The following is a 24,865-nucleotide window of genomic DNA, read 5'->3' as shown; positions in this document are numbered from 1 at the left end:
TGACTCCCTGCCGGAGTTCAGCCCACTTGAGGCGAAAGTATTTATGGGAGACTTGGGAGACAAGAAGGTCTCTAGGATCTATCAGTCACTTGTTATTCACTGCTCCTCCACTCTCAGCTCCCTTCGGGAGGCATGGGAGGTGGACGTGGGCGCCCTAGATGAGGACGATTGGAGGGAGGCGCTGGAGTCCCCGCGCGGCACCGCTGTTGCGGTTCGGCTCCGCCTGATACAATTCAAATATCTGCACCGTGCCTATTATACACGTGAACGTCTGTGGAAGGCTGGTTTGATTGCGTCATCGGAGTGCCTGCGCTGTGGGGAAGTGCCTGGCTCCCTGCTTCATACGGTGTGGTCGTGTGGTCGCCTGGCTGGATTCTGGAGGGGCGTATGGAGTTGCCTGGCTGAGGTCCTGGGCTGGGATCTTCCTCGAACCCACCGGCTGGGCCTGCTGCATATCATGGAGGGGGTTGGGGGCAACATGTATAAGCGCCATCTGTTGCTCCTGGGTCTGGTGGTGGCCAAGCGTGACCTGGCTCGGGCATGGAAATCTGTGAGGGCCCCCCCCCTGTCTGCGTGGAAGGCTGGGCTAGACTACTTCATGGGCCTTGAAAAACCGGTCTTTGAGGCGCGGGGCTGCCCACGCAAACATTTCAAGATCTGGAAGCGGTGGGCCGACTACCGTGGCCTGTCCTTGGAACCCCCGGCGGAGCAGGAGGAGGACATTTGATCGCAGTGACACTTCTGGCCCGACTGACAAAGCCCGGGGTGCATTATACCTGCTTCTTCTATGCACATCGTCTTTATGTTGCCTTCTGTACATGTGTGGTGGGGGGGGTGTTGGGTACGGGTGGGGGTGTAGTTGGGGTTGGGGTAGGCTGCTAGGGCATCTTTAAAGCTGAGCTTCATTGACACTTGCTTCATTGATTACTATGTTTGTCACCATTACATTGATACTGTTGTGGTGATCTTGGTGTGTGAAGATACCACATTCTTGATACTCTTTTGCTCAATAAAATTGGTTATGAAAAAAAAATGCAATCTCTTATTGTTACAACAAACCCATCGAAAATCAGATGAATCTCATCTGCTTTGTTCAAATTCAACAAAAAAAGCTGTAGTGATCCAATCGACATACCAGCAATTATTTGTTCAGCATAGTCTGCAAGATGTTACTATTTGAACTGGGTTCCAGCCAGTCTAATGATACTGCAGTGGGTTTTGCTCATGTCTGAAATCAACTAAGTAAAGCTAACTTTTCTTTTGACTCTAAAATACACTATTTAGTCAGCTGTTGTTCTGTTTACGTGACAATTTATTGAAAGGTTTTGTTTATCATATCATATGATGTTTAAAGGACACTTTGACCTAAATAACCTAATCATTATTTACTGACAAGCAAGTTGAAAGTACTCTGAACCAATGGTACTCTGCAGTCTACGATTGGTAGTCTTTAATGAACATTATGGACTAGTCTATTTCAAGCTAAGCGAGGAAGTAGACAACTGGCAAGGTTGTTCCTACTGTCAAGACAAACCTTACTTCACCCTGCAAAGCATTTGCATTCCTAAATGGAAATGGGTACTTAATGTAGGGGACTAGTTTGTACTCCTAGTATTATGCATTTTGTATTCCGATTTAATTTGAAAATCCTAATACGTATGATAAGTAACATCTGATGTCTTGTAGCTGTATATTAAAGGGATCACTTTACTTCATTCTAAAGCCCTAAAGTGCTGCTCAACAGTTACTACAAATGTAATATATTGATGCAATGTGACATACTGAAGGGATCGATAAACAGTCATTGCAATTAGCACTCCATATTGGACACCAAAGTTGTCTAAGGGCCTGATTTAGATCACGGTGGACAGGTTACTCCGTAAGAACGGTGACGGATAGCCCGTCCGCCGAAATATAAATCCCATAGGATACATTTATATTTCGGCAGGCAGGATATCCGGCCCTGTTGTGACAGAGTAACCCGTCCGCCAAGATCCAAATCAGGCCCTTAGACTTCGGCTGCAGAAGGGTACTGACTTATCGACAAGAAAGGCTGCACGTACAATCAAAAAAAACCTTAAAACCACTAAACTCCCTTCCAAATAATTTCCACCTCAGAGACTCTATGGTAGCCACTTTTTTCCTGCAAATACCAGTGCTCCCAAAAAGCTTAGGTATCAACACATTAGTAATCCCACAGGCACACTGATGTCATACCGCACCCTTCACTTATACGTTTATACACGGAGAAAAGGCACATACCATCCTAGATACCACGGACAGGTAGAGGTGTTCTACTTGATTTAACAGTGTCCTGAAGTCTAGAGCTCTGGTTTTGCTGGTTAAAAAAAGGAGACTGGGTACAGAGGTTATGCAATAACAATAAGCCTGAATTAGGGACTCATTTCTAAGCTACTCTCTTGTGCACTTTGTCTTCTTTTTTTCAGTGATCTGTTAGTGACTTCTTTAATACATGTTCTTTTTATCAACATATGCACCTTTTTGATTCACTCTGTTCTTTTCTGCACCACTGCAATGTTATTTCATTCAAGTGCACTTTTTCACACTCTGTACTTTTATCACTAAGGGCATTTTGTGTTCTTCTCTCACTCCATCTATATATCTCAGCTTGATGTTCTTTCATCATTCTTCCTCTGTGCAACTCATGTGCACTTTCACACTCTATGTTCTGTTAACACTCCATGTTTATCTCCGCACTTTGTGTTTACAACTCTGAGTATCTCACTCTATGTTTGTTCGCCACTCTTTATACGCCTGTGCACTCTATATTCGAATAACACTCAATGTGAAAATAGGTCCCCCTTGTACTTTTATCACTTTGTGGGTAGCTCTGCAGTCAAATTGCACTCATCAGTCTTTAAGCACCACTGCTGTGTAATTGTGTCACTTTATATGCATTTCTGCAATCTTTGCAGATCTGTATTCTGTTCTTTTGTTGCTCTCTGTGCAAATCTGCACCTGGTGTACATCTCTGCAATGTATATGCATTTCATCACTTCATATTGTTTTATAACCTGAATATCACTTCGCTTTAAGTTCTTTATTACTATACATGAGCTTTTCCTCTCCATGTTCTCCTCATGGGCGTCATTAAGGGGTCGCAGCTGCGACCCCTGGCTTGCCCCTGGCTACCCTTGGCACTACTTTTGCGACCTCTAGCCTCAGAGGTGACAAAATCAGTGCATAAAACACAGGGGCAGTTCTTCCTAATGGACGCTGGTTTCTGTTAAAAAAAATATTATTCAAATACTGACTAATATTATTCAAAATAAGTGCAATAAAAAAATGGAGCACATCAGATGCCTAAGGTCGGTAACTGTGTACTAGTCTGGGGGTAGAATGGTGTTTATGATTATTTTATGATCCGAATGCATTGTTTTGATGTGCTATCTTCCAATAAAAAAATTTGTTTAAAAAAAAAAAAAAAAAAAAGAATGGAGCACATTATCTGGAAGCTAAGTTAAGTAACCAATGTTGTTAAATGTATGTTGTGTGCATGCTTGTGGGCGAGTGTGTTTATGTGTACAAGAGCATGTGAATGTGTTAGAATGTGTGAGTCAAAGTAAAGGTCAAATGGCGTGAGATTTTTACTACAGCTATCCCTGACATATTGGTGAATCAAGGTCCATGCTTCTATCACTCTATGTGTATCTTTGCACTCTGTTGGTATCTCTACAATATATGTGCAGCTCTACACTCTGTGGGCTAGATGTATCATTCCAATTCGCAAACTAGGGAATACAATTTTTGATGTGACCTATGTGCTGATAGCTTGCATGCAATCTGTCCACCCCTGGTGTGAAAAGTACAGCTGGCCACCATCTATGTTCATTTCCAAACAGGATACCTTTTTTTTGTTTTACAGCATGTTAAAGGAATTAGTGTGCATTTAAGAAAACAGACACAATTCACAAAAAGGGAAGATGTCTTAAAAGGATTCCTTTCCCTTTTCAAATCACTTACCGCTTCCTTTTAGGTGTTGCAGAGGCCGCCGCACCCTCCCGTAAGGGTGGGGGAGGCTTGAAGGCCGGCGCCATAACCCTCGTGGTGCCACCAGCGGGGGTAAACTGGTTCTGGGCGCCTTGATGCGCCCAGGAACCAGCGGAAGCGGGGTGCGCACCAGCCACCCGACCGGAAGTGACCTGTTGACCTGAGCGCCCCCAAAGGGCGCCCAATGGTCAATCTGGCTTTATTCGAACCCCCCAATCAGGGCGACTCACCTGAGGCCCGCATGGAGGGCTCAAGAGGATTTAAGCGACGCCGCCCTCCCAGCAGAAGCACAACGCATTCGAGGAGCTGGGAGAACGGCGCGACAGCAACAACGACTGAAGGAAAAGAGGCGACGCGGTGAAGGACTAAGCTGAAGAAGGCGAGGCCACGGTTGGAAGATACAGGTCATCGTCACCGAAGACGCCTCGTGGAGTACGGCACGCCGTGCCAGCTCCCCCGAAGCGAATATCAGGTAAAGCGGCAACAAGCTCAGAGCCCGGGGTAAGCACACGCAGTTAGCTGTGCCCCAGCCGACGGCCTGACGCAGACACGAGAAACCAAGAAGCCACACAAAAGTGCGCAGACGCTCACGACATGTCGGAAGGCCAGCCAGACGAGAGGGCAGAGGTACTGATGAAGATCCGTGAATTATCGGCCATCCACGGTGACGACTGGCTCCACCCTCACTTGGGTAAAGGGAAAGAAAACAGACCGGTGGAACAGGCAGACGAAGAACCAGGGCCTTCCGCACCCAAGAAGCTGAAAAACACGCCGATGAAGAGAACATCCAAGAGGAATCCTACGAGGAAAGTACGGCAGAAACCTCTTCCGTCGAGACCGGAGGACAGCGACCAGGGCGAGACGACCAGCAAAAAGAAAAAGGGTGAGCATATTAGCGACATCGTAAAGGAATGTTTAAATCGCTGGCGCCGGGGCTACTTAATGGCACAGGGCAAGGAGTGGCAGGGCCTAGGGAGCAGCGCGCAGAGGAAGCGGCAGGTCTCACGTGGCATATGGTCGATCCAGGGTGGGCCCGACAAACAAGAGTGCAAGAGCAGGTAAGCTTGTCCGCCCAAGGCGAACAGATTTCCCCGCTACCCGGGTGGGGTTACGGCCCCGTTTCGGGAAGCCCACCTCTGAGCGGGGTAGTCAACGATCATTACATCAGGCCATCCCCTGGCCCGGCGTCCCTGACTACGAAAGCCACCAGCTTGGCATGTCTCATCCCTCTTGCGGTAAAAGAGAGGATGTGGCGCAAGGAATTCATAGACATATTTTCGCTGCTGGAAATACAGCTAGAGGGGCTCGATCTAACCACGTGCGACAGGAAAGAGGAGGACAGGAGAGAAAGGCGCGGGGCCAGAAAGGAGCGCACTTTCGACAACTGGCTAGATGCGTTCAGAATCATGGCATGCATTATAGTGGAAAGGTTCCCCCATTGCGCGGCTGATTTGTGGCTATAAGAGGCCAACATCCACCTAGCACAGAGGCAGTTCCCTGGGGATGCCTGGTTAGCGTACGATAAAGGGTGTAATTAAAAATGCAGAGGCACCCCGAAATGGAGTGGAATGAGGAGGATGTCTCGGGTTTCATCCACAAGATGCTTACAGCTAAGGAGGTTAGAGCCTGGGCGGGCAAAAGCGACCAGCCCTTTCGGAGCTCATACCAAAAGGGGAAGAGTGGTACATATCAGAGGCGGTCGAACGGGAGATCGTACTCCCCAACCGCAACTAAGGCGATCTGTTGGAGATACGAGGCGGGGGACTGCTCATGGGGCTCCTCTTGTAAGTTTCAACACGCATGCGCCAGCTGCGGGGGCAAGCACGCTACCGCTGCATGCAAAGGATCCAAACACGAATCGAAAAGGGAAAAGAGAGAAAAGAGCAAGAAGCGTTAGCCCCAACGCAGGGGAAAGGGGGAGACTGGTGGACATTAGTAAGTGCCAGCTGGCCAGATCCCCCATTATTACACAACAGCTGCGCAGATTGGCAAACAAATATCCGAACAGAACAGATGCCAGGATACTGGTAGAGGGCTTCGAGCAAGGCTTTGTTATTCCATTCCGGGGCCCACTCCCCTCGGCTGGGGCGAGCAATTTGAAGTCGGCAAGGCAACACCCCGAGTTGGTTAGCGCTAAGATAGAGAAAGAATTGAACCTGGGTAGAGTTGAGGGCCCCCTCCCAAAGGAGGCCCAAGAAAGCATAGTCGTCTCCCCGCTAGGCGTAGTTCCCAAGAAAGAAGAAGGTCAATTCAGGCTGATACACCACCTTTCGTTTCCGGAAGGTTCCTCCGTGAACGACGGTATCGACCCCGAAGCTTGCTCAGTGGGCTACGCGTCAGTCGACGACGCAATTGAGCTGGTGAAGGCGGCAGGCATAGGAGCCCTCATGGCGAAAGCGGATATTGAATCAGCGTTCCGCCTATTGCCGGTCCACCCCTCCAGTTTCCACCTACTGGGTTTCCAATGGGGCGAGGAGGTGTTTATTGACAAAGCCATGCCCATGGGCTGCGCGATATCATGCGCATATTGTGAGCAGTTCGCCACTTTCTTAGAATGGGCGCTTCATGACCAGCACCAGGAGGGTGGAAAACTGCACTACCTAGACGATTTCCTGTTCACAGGCCCGGCAGGTTCCTCAGTTTGCGATGGCGCATTGGCAGCCTTCGAGGATCTAGCCAGGTCCCTAGGGGTCCCCCTCGCAAAAGAAAAAACGACAAGCCCGACCACGAGGCTCACGTTCCTTGGCATAGAATTGGATTCTATAGCAGGAACGGCCAGGCTGCCTACAGACAAAGTAAAGGAATTTCGCAAGGAAGTATCGAAGCTACGGGGTCGGAAGAAAGCCACCCTGAGGGAGATCCAAGGAGTGATAGGTAGACTTAACTTCGCGGCTCGGGTAATCCCGCCGCCAGGGTATTTTCGAGGCGCCTAACAGGGCTAACGGCCGGCGTCACCCACAAACACCACCACATCAGATTGAGCGCAGGCGTGAAACAGGACCTGCAGGTGTGGGACGAGTTCCTACAAGATTACAATGGGGTGCGGATTTGGAGAGAGGGGTGGGTAACGGCCGAACAGATAGCTCTTTACACGGACGCGGCCGGAAGCCTGGGTTTCGGCACGGTCCTGGGAAGCAGTTGGTGCGCCAGCCAGTGGTTGGAGGAGTGGCATGCGCAGGGGCTCACTAGGAACATCACGTTTCTCGAGCTGTTCCCGATAATTGTAGCACTGACCATCTGGAGAGAAAAAATAAAAAACCTGAAACTCACGCTGTGGTTAGATAACATGGGAGTAGTGCAGGCCATTAACAGAGGCGCAGCGAGATGCCCGGACATGCTGAGGCTAATGCGGCGGTTAATTAAATTACAGCTGGAAGGGAATCTGGAGCTGAAGGCACGCCACGTGCCAGGGTCAGAGAACTCGGCAGCAGATGCACTTTCCCGGTCCCAAATGAAGCGGTTCAGAGAACTGGTGCCCGGGGCGGACAGGGAGATGACCCCCTTTCCACCGTCCCTCTGGGACCTGGGGGAGTAGACTTATCCTGGCTAATAGGGCAGTCACTTACCGCGGAGGCAAACAGAAGATACAGGACATACGCAAGCACGGTAATGAGAGTTGGGGGTCTAAAATCGCTGGAAGACAGGGCGAAAACTCGCACAGCAGTGGAGAAATTCGTACAATGGGCATTTAAGTCGAAGAAAACGAGATTGTGGGCCCAGGCGCATTTGTCCGCCATCGCCCATTTTGCCAGGCTTTATACAGGCGAGGACCCCACTACCTCGGCCTATTTAAAGACGGCCCTAAAAGGCTGGAGAAGGGTTGAAGGCAAAAAGAAGGACAACAGACGTCCCATCGATTTCGCCAAGCTGGGGCAGCTCCTGGGAGCCCTCACAGGCTTAATATCAGACAAATATGAGCTGCTACTATTTAGGGCGGCATTCACCACGGCTTTCTTCGGAGCATTCCGAATCAGCGAATTAGTAGCCCCCAGCAAGTCGGGCCCAGCGCAGCAATGCCTGTAGGCAAGAGACATTAAACCAATGGCGAAGGCAGTGGAAGTAACGCTGAGACAGCCCAAACGGACAGGGCAAGGAGGGGGACGACGATACGTCTCCATTGCATCCCAGAGGCGGGGCTCTGCGCGGTATGCTGGCTATTTAGGTACATGGGGGCACGACCGGCTGGTGAGGGCCCCCTCTTTATACATAAGGATGGAAGGAACCTGAGTAAGTTCCGGTTTACAGCCATAATGCGCCAAGGCCTTGGTAAAGCCGGGTATCGCGCGGCATCGTTTGCCTCTCACTCATTCAGGATCGGCGCAGCGACCTCGGCAGCGCAGCACGGCATGCCAGAGGACAGGATCCAGGCGGTGGGCATATGGCGCTCCAGGGCGTACAAGTCGTACATACGCCCTCACCTCGTATAAAAAATAAATAAATAAATAAAAAGCCCCGAGGGGGGAGAGGGGGAGGTAGTCACTTTGGGATGCCGCACGGCAGGGTGATAGCCCCCTCTTAAGTACACACGGTGCGCAGAAGGCCACCTAACAGAATGCTTTCTTTCGACAGGGGGACGCCCGCGGCTGGTCTGGGTGGTGGGACATTCATTCGTGTCCCGAATGGAGTCTTGGTGGCGGCAGGGGGGCCACAGCATAAGCAGGCCCAAATCGACGTACATCCGCTGGATAGGGCAGCCAGGTATGAGATGGGAGCAGCTACTGCCGACGCTGGACGGCCTCATGGCAGATTCGGCCTGGCTACCCGACGTCCTGATCATCCACCTTGGGGGCAACGACCTGACCCGGCTAGGGCGAAAAGCAGTCGGGCAGGCCATCCAAAAAGATCTCACCAAGACAGCAGCGTGGCTGGGACCCACAACGATAGTCTGGTCCGAAATGATCAGCAGGAAACATTGGAGAGGTGCCGATTCCAACAAGGCCGTCGATAACGCAAGGAGGAAATTAAATGTCGCGATGCACAAGTTTTGCCTCGCCAACGGCCTGGAATCAATCCGGCACGGCCTCATCCACCCGGGCCGCCCGGAACTCTACGGGCAGGACGGGGTGCACCTCTCCGAAAAGGGGATGAAGGTGTTCTGGGATAACTTGTGGGGTGCAATGACACTCGCAGGTTGCAACTAAAAAAAAAAATATATATATATATATAAATAAATAAATAAATATGGAGAAAGGTGGGAGCCACGAACCAGGTGCAGGGGGGGAGCCGCAGTGAGACGTGAGCCTCCCTGCGGCGTGGCGGAAATCATACACTGGTTGGCTAAGAAAACACACCGCTGGGCGGTGTGTAAGAGGATGGCCACTCAGTTTTGAATGCCGCACGGCAGGGTGACGTGGCGGCATAAAGGAGGGGAGTAACAGGAGGAGACGGCACTCGCGGCCCAGACCCGGCCGGACGGCAGAGCGCAAATGGTAGCGAGCTGGGGACCTAACTCCCGACAGGAAAGCTCCCCTCCGCAACACGCAGAAGGCGTGGGCAACCAACCACTGGAACACCAATAGACTGGCAACAAACTGGTTTGTGTACAAGCCCCATTTTCGAACTAAGGAGGGCACAAAAAGACTGACACCTGTTATCACAAGATGGTGTCATAATGTGTAATATGCCAATTATGATTGATGAGTACTGTTCGCAAAATGGAATGATTGCTTGAAACCACTTTGTGTTATTAATGTCTTTGGTTATTAATAAACTGCAGCCAACAACGACCATTACTAATACCAGTTATTGTTGGCTGACATTATTTCCCACCATTGGCAACAGCAGAATGCGGGGGTCGGTAAGTATGTATGCTTGGGTCTCCGCAGAATAGGCACATGCGAGGGTTATTGATTACTAATCAATGGATCAATGAGTTACACCTGCAAGTGCAGTCACAAATCGTGGATATATACCATTGTGACTCGCAATCACGAGGGGACGACCCTTTCATGTCTATTCCTAATAGGGATTCGGAATGGATTACAAAACTTATTTCGTAAGTTTGAAAGGCTTTTTGGATTTGCAAAATGGATTTAGAACATAGAAAAAAACCTTTGCCATTGCAAACCTTGTGACTGTGAATTGCACGTTTTACGAATACAAAAGGGTTTAGTACATCTGGTCCCATGTTCTTTAATACTCTCCGTGCACCACTTATCTCTACGCTCGATACTCCTCCCTCCACTCCATTTTATTTTATCACTCTATCAGCATCTCACCACTCGATGTTCTTTTATCACACTATCTGCCCATCTCCACTCCATGCTATTTTATCATTCTTAAACACAAAATGGTTCAGCACTGTACAACAAATCATAACAATTCAACATCAGTGTTCAAGACACAGTGAGCAGACGGAAAAATATCCAAGTCCAAGATGTCTGTTTCTTATAAGGATTTCTCTTTATTTCTTATTTTCACAGAGGCAGAAGATCATGGCCAACGCTTTTCGTCTCCCAAAGACTTCTTCAGGGCTTCACAAAGTAACTAAGAGTATATTCATGTGGATGTTTGTACAGGAATCAGAACACTACGAGTACACGAGCTGCGGGCTACCATGCCTTTGCTGATATTGTCCATTACATAGAAGTCTTCCAAAAATTGGACTCCCAAGTATCTGAACTGTACAAACGTCCACATACATATACTCTTTGTTACTTTGTGAAGCCCTGAAGAAGTCTCTTTGGGAGACAAAACGCGTTGGCTATGATTTTCTGACTCTGTGAAAATAAGAAATAAAGAGAATTCCTTTTAAGAAACACACATCTGGGACTTGGGATATTTTTCCGTGCGCTCACTGTTTCTTGAACACTGATGTTGAATTGTTATGATTTGTTGTACAGTGCTGAACCCTTTTGAGTTTAATGTTGTTGTAGCACTTGTTCATAGTTAAGGAGCAGAGAGGGGAGTGCTCCTTGGTTTTTAGCACTATTTGACACCTCAAGACACTGTTCATTTGTCAGGTGCGGTCTCTAACAGCCTCTACCCTCATCTCATTTGTACCTACTTAATCATTCTATCTGCATCTCTCTACTACATATTATTTTTTATTACTCTATTTGCGCCTCTTCACTCCATTTTACTTTATCAGTCAATCTGCACCTCTACACTCCATGTCATTGTATTACTCTATCTGCACCTCTCAGCTCCATGGTATTTTTCTTTACTCTATCAGCGCCTCTTCACTCCATGTTATTTTTTTTATTACTCTATCTGCACCTCTCCACTCTATGTTTTTATCACTCAATCTGCACCTCTCCACTCCATGTTAGAGTGGAGAGATGCAGATGGAGTAATAAAATAACCTAACATGGAGTGGAGAGGTGCAGATTGAGTGATAAAAACATAGAGTGGAGAGATGCAGATAGAGTAATAAAATAACCTATGTTTTTATCACTCAATCTGCACCTCTCCACTCCACTATTACTCTATCTACACCTTTCCACTCCATGTTACTTTATCACTCTATCTGCACCTCTCCACTCCAAGGTATTTTATTGAATTACTTTATCTGCACCTTTCCACTCCAGGTTAGTTAATTTTATTACCCTAGCTGCACCTCTTCAATCCATGTTAGTTTATGTTATCACTCTATCTGCACCTCTTCAATCCGTTATTTTATCACTCTATCTGCACATCTTCACTCCATGCAATTGTATTACTCTATCTGCAACTCTTCAATCCATGGTACTTTATTTCCTCTATCTGCACCTCTTCAATCCGTTATTTTATCACTCTATCTGCACATCTTCACTCCATGCAATTTTATTACTCTATCTGCAACTCTTCAATCCATGGTACTTTATTTCCTCTATCTGCACCTCTTCAATACATGTTAGTTAATTTTATTACTCTATCTGCACCAGGGCACGAGTCGGGGGTACACGCAGGTGGACGGCGTCCACCCAGTTTTCACAGGGTGGACGCCGTCCAACCTGCAAGAAGTTGGGCCCCACTGAAAAAGATGCTGAGTTCGTCCCGGTGTAATTTCCAAACCACGGGACACTTTCAGCAGCGCCTGCGCGTTGTTATCTGCAACAACATGCAAGCGGGGACGGGGCTCTCTTATTTCTGACTCCTGCTTGGCCCAAAACAAAGGATGAATTTGAGGGGGGAAATCAGGCCTCCTTTTGTTCGAGTCTCTTGGCTGGCAGTAGTCAGGAGCCTCACACCTAGAGGCAAATGAAGTGGAGGGGGAACAAAGGCTCACACCTGGTTAGCACTTCGCACATACTTAAGAGAGGCAGCTTTTCACTTTGTTCAGGCTCTGTTTAAGAGATATGCATGCACTGGAAGAAGTCAGATTTGTTGATCTTTCCCAGTATTTGCACAAAATAAATAGCATTTATATAGAGCTTGCTACCACTGAGGAGGTGTTGTAATAATTTAAATATCACTATTTTTTGTTTTAAAGCACTATGGGTAGAGGACGCTTTAGGCTGACAAAAGGCAACATTGGTTTATGTGAAGCTTACAAAAGTGTGAATCTTCTACCCAACTCAGGAGGGTTTGCAAGTATGCACGAAATGTGCTCAAATGTACTCATGGTAGACCTGCTAAAAATATATATGTTAGGGCTTAAGACCTGATGTCACTTCTTGTGATGCCACTTCCTGTGATGTCACGCGCCTAACGCGCTGCGATGTCACGCGCTGTGATGCCACTTGCATACTGATTAATTAAGGTAGTACCCCACTATAGCTGCACCTCTTCATCCATGTTATTTTTTTTTATCACTCTATCTGCACCTCTTAAATCCAGGTTAGTTTATTTTATTACTCTAGCTGCACCTCTTCATCCATGTTATTTTATGTTATTACTCTATCTGCACCTCTTCAATCCATGGTATTTTATTACTCTATCTGCACCTCTTCATCCATGTTATTTTATGTTATTACTCTATCTGCACTTCTCCACTCCATGTTATTTTATCATTCTATCTGCACCTCCCCACTTCGTTATTTTATTGTATTACTCTGTCTGCACCTCTCCAGTCCATGTTAGTTTATGTTATCATTCTATCTGCACCTCTTCAATCCTTTATTTTGTCAGTCTATCTGCACCTCTTCATCCATGCTATTTTCTTACTGTCTTCGCCTCTCCACTCCATATTAGTTTATCACTTTATCTCCATCTCTCCACTCCTTGTTATTTTATCATTCTATCTGCACTTCTTCAATCCATGTTATTTTATTCCTCTATCTGCACCTCTTCAATCCATGGTATTTCATCCCTCTATCTGCACCTCTTCATCCATGCTATTTTCTTACTGTCTTCGCCTCTCCACTCCATATTAGTTTATCACTTTATCTCCATCTCTCCACTCCTTGTTATTTTATCATTCTATCTGCACTTCTTCAATCCATGTTATTTTATTCCTCTATCTGCACCTCTTCAATCCATGGTATTTCATCCCTCTATCTGCACCTCTTCAATCCATTTTAGCTTATGTAATTACTCTATCTGCACTTATCCACTCCATGTTATTTTATCATTCTATCTGCACCTCTCTACTCCGTTATTTTATTGCATTACTCTATCTGCACCTCTCCACTCCATGTTAAATTAATTTATCACTCCATCTGCACCTCTTCACTCCATGCTATTTTATTTTATCACTCTATCTTCATCTCCCTTCTCCATGTTATTGTATTACTCTATCGGCACCTATTCATCCACGTTAATTTATTTTATCATTCTATCTCCACCTGTTCATCCATGTTATTTTATCTTTCTATCTGCACCTCTTCATCCATGTTATTTTATGTTAGCATTCTATCTGCAGAATCAAAATTGGGTAGGCCCCTTACTTATCCAATTCGGGACAAGGAGAATTAGGGTACAGTAAAAATAGAGGTGTCCCAGTACAATACAATGATCAAATGACTAGCACATCATTTCTAATACTAAAATTCATAGGACAAAACCTCTCTGAAACATAGTGCCTCTAATACATCAAATGTACTAAACAAACAGTGCATAAATGAAACTAAAATGACACGACTGTCAACAAAAATAGTAAAGAAAGTTCGTACAAATTTATTATATTAATACATTTTGTTATTTGTCTAGTATGTCAAATATATATACACACAATGTGTTGAATCACAACAATACAAATAATAAAAACTCATTTAATGTTGGGCTAAAAACAAGTGTTGACGCAGCGTTTCGGTTAACTTGAAGATAAAAACACCTTCTTCAGGACAGTTCTAGATATTTAAAAAAAACACATAATTACTAACCAATATATTAAAGTGACAGTCAATACATGTACTATTTCCATTGCAGCTTTACACATAATTCTTTTTTAACAATAGAACATTCAGGCACTATGATCGAGGCTATCTACTGTAATTTAAATGTAATTTTCTCATACAAGGTTCGAGAGTAATAATATCTTATCCCAAGGCTAAACTTATAACATTGTGTCACCCTTTCTTTGTTTATGACATTTTCTATCAGCGTATGCAAATGGCAAAAATCTGAACAAATGGTACACACTGAGGGGGGATTCGTCCCTACAGCACAGATCCCTTTCTGATACACAATCATACAAAAAAAAAGGGGAAGTAAGGACTACTTCGTACCTTTAGTTTAATACAAGTACAGTAAACCGTACTTTTATTAAGCTAAAGGTAAGTTTAGCCTTAGGAAATTGTACATGTATTGACTGTCACTTTAATATATTGGTTAGTAATTATGTGTTTTTTTAATATCTAGAACTGTCCTGAAGAAGGTGTTTTTATCTTCAAGTTAACCGAAACGCTGCGTCGACACTTGTTTTTAGCCCAACATTAAATGGTTTTTATTGTTGCGATTCAACACATTGTGTGTATATATATTTGACATACTGGACAAATAACAAAATGTATTAATATAATAAATTTGCACAAACTTTCTTTACTATTTTTGCTGACAGTCGTGTCATTTTAGTTTCATTTATGCACTGTTTGTTAAGTACATTTGATGTATGAGAGGCACTATGTTTCAGAGAGGTTTTGTCCTATGAATTTTAGTATTGGAAATTATGTGCTAGTAATTTGATCATTGTATTGTACAGGGACCCCTCTATTTTTACTTTATCATTCTATCTGCACCTCTCCATTCCATGTTATTTTATATCTTTCCATCTGCACCTCTTCATCCATGTTATTTTATCTTTCCATCTGCACCTCTTCATCCATGTTATTTTATTTTTATCATTCTATCTCAACCTCTTCATCCGTTAGTTTATTTTATTACTCTCTCTGCACCTCTCCACTCCATATTATTTCATCACTTTATCTGCATCTTCCCACTCCATGTTATTTTATCATTCTATCTGCATCTTCCCACTCCATGTTATTTTATCATTCTATCTGCACCGCTCCACTCCATGTTATTTTAGTTCTCTATCTGCACTTCCCCACTCCATGTTATTTTATCACTCTAGCTGCACCTCTCATTATTTTATTACACTATCTGCACCTCTCCTCTCATTATTTTATTACACTATCTGCACCTCTCCACTCCATGTTATTTTATCGCTCTATCTGCACTCCATGTTATTTTATCGCCCTTTTTGCACCTATCCACTCCGTGTTATTTTATTGTATTCCTTTATCGACACCTTTCCACTCCATGTTAGTTTATTTTAATACTCTATCTGCGCCTCTCCACTCCATGTTCTTTTATCATTCTCTCCGCACCTCTCCACTCCATGTTCTTTAATCCCTTTGTAGGCACCTTTACATTTTGTTCTTTCCTCACTCTATTTCTAGATCTACATTGTGTCCTGTGATCAGTTTACGCACACCTCTGCACCTATTTAATTTCCTGGCCTCCGCAACACTGTGCATCTTTGCTCTCGGTGTTCTTCATAGCGTGAGGTGCTTCTGTAGATCCTGTGTTCTTTTATCATTTTGTGTGCACCGCTGGACTGGTCTTCACTCTAGAGTGTGTTTCTGCAGTCTCTGTGCACCTGTCCGCTTTGTCATTTTCTCATGGTTGGTGAAATCTTGCTCTCTTCGCCCACTGTCTGCATCTCTGTGTGTAGCTTTGCACTTTGTATTCTTTCTTAGTCTGTGCGCATCTCAGCTCTGTGTATTCTCCCAGAGCTTTGTTTACCTCTTCATTTTGTGTTCCTGTGTTACTCTGTGTGCATCTGTTCACTATTGAGTTCTTTGATCACTCTGTACACTTCTTTTATAGTGTTCTTTCATCACTGTCTACCCTGTGATTTCTCATCACTCACAGCGGTCAAACTGAGGTTGGGTAGAGATGGCAAACCAAGGAAACCAAAATAAAGCCCATGTGCCAATTGGTGAAGACAGATCTGTCTCCATGAATCATAAGTCAATTACATTTATATTTTTATAAAATACTACAATGTATTTTTAATAGTACAAACAAGTCAGGGTTTCCTTTTATGCATTTCAGGTTGGCTTGGACGGCATTTTACCAATCCCGAGCTGTAATACTGTGCCTGGAATGGTAAAAGGATTTAGGCATTTTGCAGCTTGGCATGGATAGTACTGTGCTAATCCTATGCTTAAAGGTTTTTGTAGTAAGGAGGTCCACGCAGGAAGGATAAAATTCAGGAAGCTTTATTGAAGATAGTTACATGTAGATAGTTGCAGTACAGCAGATAGTTAGGATCTGTAGTGCAGCCGCACCAGGAGCAGCCTGCTTGCTGCTCAGTCCATTCTCAACTTTCACTTCCAGCCTCTCAGGCACCCAACATTCCAATCGCATCATCACTCCAACATTCCGTGCAACGCACACACACACAAACATACTGGCTGAGCAGGGGATGTAAAAGGCCTAACAAGAACATGAGAAGGTTACTACAGTTTTGCTGTAGAAATGGCAAGAGACTTTGTCCTTTTCTAGCAGTGGATTGCACTGTGCTAATTGTATGCTTAAAAACTTTGATAGAAATGCAGACATTTGAGGTGAGCAAATTTAGAGCGTTACTGGTGTTGTAGGGTGCTCTTTACAGGAGCTGCTCTCCACCTAAACTTGGAAACTACCCAGAGTTCTCTGCTTTTTTTGTTTGCATAATTTATGCGGCACTCTGAATGTCTGAAAGTAAAGTGTTTTGACTTCACTATTAACACTTCTGGCCAGACCACCTAGGGACCCAGCCGGGGGGCCATGGCTTTCCAGGGTTATGGCTTCTTCTGTCCTGGGTGAACACTGTGGATTGCCTATGGACACAGTTTGTGGAGATCCTGTAAGCCTGTCTTATGCTGCAGGCTGGGTTTCCAAGACATATACCCGCCTACCCATGGGTGGTCTCAACAAACACATCAGCTGTGGACGCTGCAGGTAAGAGCGGCGGGGCCAGGTAAGGGGGGGGGGGATTTCGAGAGACGACCACTAGGGAAAATTGATTATTTATTTAATTTTCCCTCGTGGTCGTCTCTCGAACTCCCCCCTCACCTGGCCCTACCGCTCTTACCTGCAATGGCTCAAGCCCATGTCTTGTGGGCAGCCCGCCACAGAAGGAAAAGCAGTTAACTCCCCACCACAGGTCTACTCCACCAACAGGTAAATGGACTCCAAGCTCCTTCAAATGCACATTAAGGATTACACATACTCCTACAAATATTTACACGTATGTTCACAGCTTTCAAGTAGAAAAGGCCAGGACCAGCCAAGGTGTCAAAACCTCACCCAACTCTCCCTTAGAGGGTCGCATTTCAGCCACAAACCTTCCCAACCAAAAGTTCTGTTCCCCCTGAAACCGTTCCATACGCTACTATGACACGCTACTAACCGCTGCACGCTACAAAATAATTATTTTGTGCATATATATTATCCTTTTTTAACTTATGAAATATGCTGACCCGATAGATTATATATTTTGTACAGATCTTATTATTGTCACACTTTATTGTCTTTTTTATATACTTGTATCCTGTGTCTTTTTGTGATTTTTAAAAAAAATCGAATAAAAGTGATTGACTGACTGACAACACAAGACTCCATGCCCTGTCTGTGTCGTCTGAACAAACACGCACTTTGATGGCTGCAGGAATAAAACTACAAAAATAAGCATCCATTTATTCCCCACTCTTAAAATCCGCTGGGTGATAAATCTGTTATCACATCACTCTTAAAATCCGTGTCTGCGAGAGGTGAGGGAGACATCCGAGTTTATTTGCAAGGTTATACCATTTCCCTTGAGCCACTAGCAACAGACAGCAGGATGGGGAAATAAAAATATGACATAAAGAGAGGCGCCCCTGGAGCTGCACGCACACAGAAATATGTTTTTCCTTGCATGCCTCTGCTGTTCTTCCCTTCCCAACATCTGCCCATTCGGGTGACTGGTCCCCGCCTCCCCCGTGATGCCGCTCAGCCAATAGCCGGCCTGCGTGTCATGGGGGTACACCCAGAGAAATGTTGCATTTTGTGACAAAAATACATACTGAGCATCTCTTTGCAGGGGCAGAGCTTGGCTCGCTGAAGCAGTCGGTACAGCAATAACAGCGGAAAAATAATACGCATTATTTTTTAATAAACATGCAGGTTTTCTCCCCCCCCCCCCCGTTAGATTGTCTCTATCACTGAAATAAAAACCGCTGAAATCAAAATATTTCCTATACTGAAGACCCCAGTCGCGCAAACGGAAAAACGCTTTAAAATAAACGCCTGAAAAACTGCATTTTGCAGGCACCGAGATGCATGATTCGCATGGTGCATTCTGATATTTATTTTACAGTTTTCAGCTCGTGAAATGAAAAGCAGCCCCCAGCTGCTGTGGAACAACGTCTCCCAGGAAGATTCCACTGCTGAGGTTTATCCTTGCTGAAGGTGGGGGAAATCATGGTGCAAAGCAAGAAAGGTATTCAATTTGAAGACTAATGAATGCAAGCACTTACCTAGAGATGGAAACACCCAAACACGGATCGCATAAAATATGTCTTTTTCTCTGCGTCTTTCTGCCCGTTCCCAGTATCTCGCTGCACTTCACTGGGGTTGATGTGAGGGCGGTTTACACGGAATCTGTCAGTGACAAAACCCACCCTTGGAGCGAGGCACGCTGGGGATTGTAGTTCACAGGTATTTAAAGCCCCGCATTAGACGAATACCCGATGAACCGACTATTATTATTGGCTACCATTCAACAAGGGCTTAGATGTCGTATGCACGAGCTGTGATTGCCACCCTCCAGATACTCAACATAATTAATTGTATATTTCACACCACCTGTTTTTGTAAACTCGTATCATCTTTAAGGACACAAAACAAAGAATATTTCCAGAGTTCTTCCTCTAAATAGTGAAATACATGGTGTTTAAAAAAAAAAATCGAGCTTAGCGTGTGTCAATGGAGGTCTCCCTAAAACAATAAATTAGAGGTCTTCAAACGTTTCTCCCTCAAAGAAAAATGCTGTTAAATCGGCCCTCCCATCATAACAGGCTGGAAAGGATTGGGCGAGTGGGAGGGGCATGAATCAGTGGAAGGGGCGGGGCTTATGATATAATTTAAGGGAGATTTTGGGGCAGATTTACAAGCCGCTTGCTCCTCTTTTACACTGCCGTTGCTTTTGGCCTGCGCCACATGTAGGCGTTCTGGCACAGGTGGCGGGGGGCGTTCAGGCACAGGAACACCTCTTAAAAGTGGCTGAGTGAAATCTACAAGATTTCACCCAGTCACTTTTAGGGCCATGCTACATCAAAAACCTGCGCCTGTTTGAAGCAGGCGGAAGGATTGACGCAGCATGTTAGGGATGGGGCACCCCCGAACCTTGCTGGAGCTGCGTTGCGCTTGCGACGCAACTCCAGCAATGCGTCGCCTTTCCGACGGGGGGATGCGACACGCATCTGCCCATCCAAGAGCCACGGTGCGCCGCATTGTAAATGCGGCACATCAGTGGTGGCGCACGGGTTGGCAGATGCGCCACAAATCTTCGGGCGCATCTCTGCTGATTAGCAGAGATGCGCCAGAAGTCGTAAATCTGCTCCTTTGTCTTTAGTTTATGATCCACAATAAATGGGAGACTTATAACAGAGCAAATTAATTCAACAGAAACTGACCAAAAAGCACTGTTCCCGATGGTGTCAGGGGCTGCCTTAGGCATGTGCAAGCTGTGCACCTGCACAGGGCCACCAAACCCCAGGGGCCACCGCGCCAATATATATCCTTTATATATTAATCCTCTGAGGATGGATACATATTTGCATGGCGGCCCCTGGCAGGGATTTGGCGGCCCCTGGCAGGGATTTGGCGGCCTCCGGCTCTGTTCCACTTCCAAACACCCTGAACCCCCCTCTTCACTGGCCTCTGCGCCTGTGTTCCTCTTGGTTCCTGATTGGCTTCTTTTTTACCTACCCACTGGTGGCCACGTTGTGTGTCACAATACCCTCCTCCTCCTAAATTTTATGGTTCTGAGACAAAATTCAGAAGGGTAGGAGCAGCAGCCAAAGGTACTGGTTATCTAACACCTTTTCTGGACTTTTTATTAAAACACCTTCTTGAGCTCCGGGGGGCTCCGCCCCGCCCGGACCCCCTCTTCCGGGTCCCCCTACCTACGATCCCTGCCCAGGGCCGCCATGAGCCTAGAGTCGCCCATGATGGTGTTGTGAGTCCTTCACAGTTTTGGGTTCCAAACATGGAAAGGATTGGGGGAGTGAGAGGGGCATGGATCAGCGGAAAGGGCGGGGATTATGATATAATTTAAGGGATACTTTGTCTTTAGTTTATGATCCACAATAAATGTGAGACTTATAACAGAGCAAATTAATCAAATAGAAACTGACCATAAAACTCTGCTCCCCGTAATTGGGGTGCCATGAGTCCCTCAAACTTCTTGGTTCCAATGCAATTGCACCTGCTGCAATAAATGACAGCTATATCCCTGAGTAAGAATCTATCTTCTCTGCCTCTTTCGCCCCTTTCTCACTATGCCTGATCATCGGTCCAATTTGAAACAGGCTCACTGTCCTTTTTTAATTATTTTTTTAGAGTTGTTTTATTTATAACCTTTTATATAGCGCTAGCTAGACCCATGGGTATCAGAGCGTTGTTTGTAGCATACACTTGTCCCAAGGGCATAGGGCCGTTTTGAATGACATTACCAGAGGTCAAATTCATTTCTTTAGGTACAGGTAGATTAAAAGATGTGCCCAGAATCACAGAGTGTTGCGAGAATGCTGAGACTTGAACCTGGTTCCCCACTTCCAAAGTTGGCAGCTGTCAACGCTTAGGCTACAACTCTCTTTCAGAAAAGCAATCATCTCCCATATGTTGCCCACCCCCCCCAATTTGCAGCAAAGGTGCCTGCTGGCCTAGCATAGAAAATGAGCCCTCCATACCTTTTTTGAAAAAAAAGAAAAGAAAAAAGCAGTCACAATAGGGATAAAATGGGCCCCTCAGTCCTCTGGACACCAGTGCTGCTACATCTGCTTCATAAATGGTAGCTCCTGCCTTGAAAAGTGGGTTGTCTGTTCTGCCCCTTTTATACAAACATGGACCAACTTCTGGCCCCATTCCCATCCCTTCCATCTCTCTGACGCCCAAACTAAAGTATCTCCTCTGCTTCAAATTTCCCCTTCCCTAGGCCGTTACTCTGAGGCCCAAAGCGACAGTGGTTCAGCGAGTGCGCACTGGCCCGGATGCAAGCAAAGACGCACAGTAAAACAGCTATACATTGGGGTTCAATTGGCCCCTCATACAACGGAACCCTGGTGTCACTGCACCTAAAATGCAAATTATACCTACAGCTCTGCGAAGCAAGCTGCCTGCCCTGCTCACTCCACTGGGTCATTACTCCTACGCCTGCGACACAAAGCCGGCTTTCTGCCTCTTTACGTAAAAAACGAAAAACAAAAGAAACAAGCATTTGCAATGCAATAGGTCTCGCATTTATGCACATTTGAGCTATTGGCATTGTAAATGGCTATGCCTTTTACTTTGGTTTTGATTTTTAAAACATAAATAAATGACATTGTCATTTAAAATGGCAATAGCTTAAACTTGCGTAAATGCGAGACCTATTGTATTGCAAATGCTTGTTTTTAAAAATGTTAAACATCTGTTTCTATTGTGTGTGAGCTTGAATGACACTCATTCCCAGTTGTGGGTAAGAGGGAGTGGTGAGATGTGAGGAGAGATTTTTTGGAGAGGTTAAAATGGTGGTGCGTACTAATTCAATAAAATACAATAGAAAGAAAATGGAAGTTTCCTTGGAGGCTTTGAACTGTCACAGGCTGTCAAGCATACTTTTGTTTTTATATTTAAAAAAGTTAAATGTACATAGGTCTGCAGTGGCATTGCATCTTTGTTCTTTTTTAAGAATGGACACCTTATGCATTACATGATGGTTGATTCTCCTATTAACAATTTTTTTTTTGTTGTTTTAAAAAAAATATTAACATGTCCTAAGCAAGGTTTATTAAATGTTGTCGCCAAAGAGGTAAAACTAAAATGATGACATTTGGTAAGTCGATTAATACATGTTGGTTGAATTTTGCAGACACTTGCTTGGAAAGAACTAGAATTTGCAAATATCTAGCAATAGTACTGGCTTTTAGTTTACCTTGGTCACCATAATTAACCTATTTTTTAAAATAGAAACTAACACCTGTATGAAATGATATTACTCAACCTTTTTAAAGTGCTGATGTCTTTTTGGTATTTGGGGCAGTTCATTCTTAAACCTTCATAAATGTTTTTTCCCACAAGGTTCCTGACCAAATTTGTTTTCTTTATTTCTCATACATTGGTACCTCTAAAGGCACCTAGAGTTTGTGGATTCTCCTCAACGACACTGAGAAACAAGCATTTGCAATGCAATAGGTCTCGCATTTGCAATAGTTGGAGCTATTGGCATTGTAAATGACAATGCCTTTTATTCTTTTATTTTGAAAACCTACAAGCCATGCATAAACATGCACTTTGTACTTATACTCCTTGCTTACGAGAAGTAAGGCTGTCAGTAAAAGAGACTGCCAGCTTTGCTTCTCATAAGCAAGGACTACAAATACAAAGTGCTTGTTTACGCACAGCTTGCAGGTTTTCAAACGCTTTTAATAAAAGGCATAGCCATTTACAATGCCAATAGCTCAAACTCTCGCAAATGCAAGACCTATTGCATTGCAAATGCCTGTTTTAATGAACTGTGCAACTACAGATTTGACTCTAGTGAGTCCCCGCCTGTGGCGGCGCAGAGTACTGTGAGCCACAGCATCCCAATGCTAGCCGTGCCAGGGGAAGGCCAGATTCCGACAGAGACGGGCATCCCTGAGACAACATAGAAGAAACAGTTGCACAGTGTCAGGAAGCCACCGAGCCCTGTAAGCCACGGATTTCTCAAGTCACCAGAGCCTGTGGCCGGGCAGAGAAAAGCAGTGAGCCATGGTGGCACAGAGCTACCTTAGACCGTGGCAGGGCATCCTTTTAAGATGAAGTTTTGTGCAGCTCTGTCTTAAATGCACCAAAATGATTACAAACACAACATTGTTTTTTTCTCCAAGGACTTGCGAGTCTAATAGGCACCAGAGAGGCACCAGTGCCACCACATTCACACTTATAAACATTTGCATAGCTCCCATGCGGTTGTCTCTTGAGAGGCGCTGTATCAGCTGTGCGTTTTCCTGCAGACCCCGGCCAGTATGCACTAGCTGTAGTGCAGTGTGAGGGCAGCAGCAGCCCAGACCCCTCTGCGGAGGATGACCCCTGACCAGCTGTGCGGGGCTAACAGAATGCGGGTGGGATATTAAGCCGGCCTTTGATTAGTAATTACAATTATATGGGAATCCCAGCATATGACATCATAATCCACATTTGTAAAGCTGCACAATCACCCGTAAGGGTCTCTAGGCGCTAGGGGCCGTCGGGAAGATTAAGCAAGCTATTGCCCAGAGTCATGATGGTAATTTGGAAACATTACTATTGATGCCAAGCCCCTCCAGAGATCAGCCCCAGCCCGCTTTGAGAAGGTTGCAAAAGTCCCTCTGAAGCCCCCTCAAAGGGATTCCTCAGATCTTGCGATTGTCGAAGTGCACATAAATCTGAAAGGCGCTGCTTCTGAGCGCTCCATAAAATCAGCCCCCTCTCCTGACCATTCACCCACTCCCCGCCTCGTGTTCATTTCTAGGCAGATGCATTCAGGGGCCGGCGGCGCTCAAGGGGGCTGTGTGGCAGCCGCCCCTAATTGGCGTTAAAGCACTCAGAACTTGGGAGCATATGCGGGGAGGGGGCTCCCAAGTCCCATCAAGCAGCGCACCCACCCGCAGGACCCTCAACCCGGAGGGGAAAGGCAGAGCAGAAGCTGAAAGTGTCAGAGTGTGAGGGAGTGGAAACTGGTATGGACCGAGGGACATTACCCCTTGCATTCCGCAGGTGTGGGAGCAGGAAGGTGGTTAATGGAGACCTGCCTTCTACAGGCAGAGAAATCTCGCTATAAGCCCCACAGGCCAGGCCACGAGGAAGGGCCAGTTGTTCTGCACTCTGGCTCTGCAGTACAAATGGGAAAGGGTTGGGGGAATGCGCACCCCATGGGGGCATCGATGGAAGGACATTACCCCTGCATTCCACAGACGGGGCCCAGTGAGGGGGATTCATGCACAGGTGCCCTCTACAGGCAAAGACATCGTGCTATAAGCCCCACAGGCCAGGCCAAGAGGAAGGGGCAGTGGCTCTGCACTCTGCAGTACAAATAGGAATGGCTGGATGCGCACCCCATGGGGGTCCTCGATGGAGGGACAGTGGTTTGGCTCCCCTCAGGCAAAGAGCCTGGAGGGGATCTTGGCGAGCTGCACTATACAGGCAGGGCCTAGAATGAGGGCTGCGGGCATCGGACTGAGCGCCACACAGGCAAAGCCCCAGAGAGGGTGCTTCAAGGCTTTGCGCCCGCATGCAG

General features: G+C 45.8%; 1 protein-coding gene across 1 annotated transcript in view; it reads right to left on the bottom strand.

Annotated features, from left to right (window-relative positions):
- GNB4 (G protein subunit beta 4) overlaps positions 1-19,041 on the bottom strand; it is a 699,556-nt gene extending 680,515 nt beyond the window's left edge. Inside the window, exon 1 of the mRNA XM_086944371.1 lies at positions 18,882-19,041. The gene's annotated coding sequence lies outside the window, so the exon portion shown is untranslated. The remainder of the gene's footprint in view (positions 1-18,881) is intronic.
- Between the last annotated feature and the right edge of the window lie 5,824 nt (positions 19,042-24,865).

Source organism: Lissotriton vulgaris, chromosome 11 (assembly GCF_964263255.1).
Source record: "Lissotriton vulgaris chromosome 11, aLisVul1.2, whole genome shotgun sequence".
NCBI classification, from domain to species: domain Eukaryota; kingdom Metazoa; phylum Chordata; class Amphibia; order Caudata; family Salamandridae; genus Lissotriton; species Lissotriton vulgaris.
This window is presented reverse-complemented; position numbering and strand designations above follow the sequence as displayed.